Below are 1,441 nucleotides of genomic sequence, written 5' to 3' on the forward strand. Positions count from 1 at the left end.
CACCATCACCACAATCCCCACTCATCCAGTCAGTCTGAGATCCATCTGGAAAATCAGATATTACACCTGACGTTACTCATCTAGTGAAATACAATACTGTTCAAGTCTAATGGAGTTGAAAGGCAACTATCCAGAAGTATATTTGAACAACAACAGCTACAAATTGCATTTATAAAGTTCCTTTGACATTATCAACACATCTTAAGGTGCTTCACAGCCACATTATCAGACAAAACTTGACGTAGACCATATAAAGCAATACTAGCACAAGTGATTAAATGCATGATCAAAAAGGTGGCTTTTAGGGAGCAACTTAAGCAAGTAGAAGTAGAGAATTAATATCCTTATTTTATAGAAATCCAAGTGGTAAAGTGGTCAAGTACTTTGTAAATACAAATCACAAAACTAAACTCTTCAGTTTTTATTTCAGTGGTAAACATTAGAAAACCTTATAAACATGGCTAAAATAAATAATATGCAAAGTTGTGTAAAGCCCATTGACTTTTTATGACGTCTGAGTGTCAGGTGACTGTCAGCTGGCTTTTACATAATGTTCTTGACTTCAGGTTCAGCTATAAAATTGATGTAATGAACTCAGTGACATTACAGAAATTTTCCTTTCTCTGCAACTGTTTGTGGGTTAAGATGCATTTAATATATCGTCAATGGGTTAGATTAATGCTGTGCATCAGTTGTAACCCATCCCATTCAATGTTATCAATGCCAGTTATTACATCAATTAGGATCTGTTGCTGTCAGTCGTGCTGGACAAAGTATTTTAGTCTCAACCATCCAGCGCTAATCCCTGGATGCAGCTGGTCTCAATAATGCCAGAGTCATATAAAAGAACATAAGGAACTTCAACAAGTACATCTATCATTGCAATAGGAGAATATAATTTGATTCATATGGCAGATGTTGGCAGTGGCAAAAGACAAAACAGTTTTAACATGCAGATATTTTCTGGTATGCCCTCACTTAAATCCATGATTTACCTATCCAGTGGGACAGAAGGTAGGGATGTAGGTTATGTATAGCCTACAGTAGTTAACATAAAATACATTTTTGTGGTAAATACTCTGGCAACCTTCACCATGGTGGAGAATAAACACTTTAGAATATCAACTGGCTTCATTACTACTCTCTCCATATATTTCCCATTAGTTTTGAGAATAGCAGCCAAGTAAAATATTTTCTTCTGAAGATGAGTGTTGACATAGAAATTATACTTAGATTTTCAAGGGCAATTAGACAACTGACCAACGACTGCTGAGTGGAAGGTTGCAGTGGCAGAATTTCTTTATAATGCCTTTAAGAGATACTTGACAAACTCCAACAGCAGAATTGTCAGTTCCACTATGGTACTACCCAAGTCAAGAAATGAAACAAGCTTGTGACAGGCTCACTTAAACATAACTGCTCAGTCCAGAGACTCCAGTGC

Source organism: Carcharodon carcharias, chromosome 2 (genome assembly GCF_017639515.1).
Source record: "Carcharodon carcharias isolate sCarCar2 chromosome 2, sCarCar2.pri, whole genome shotgun sequence".
Classification (NCBI taxonomy): domain Eukaryota; kingdom Metazoa; phylum Chordata; class Chondrichthyes; order Lamniformes; family Lamnidae; genus Carcharodon; species Carcharodon carcharias.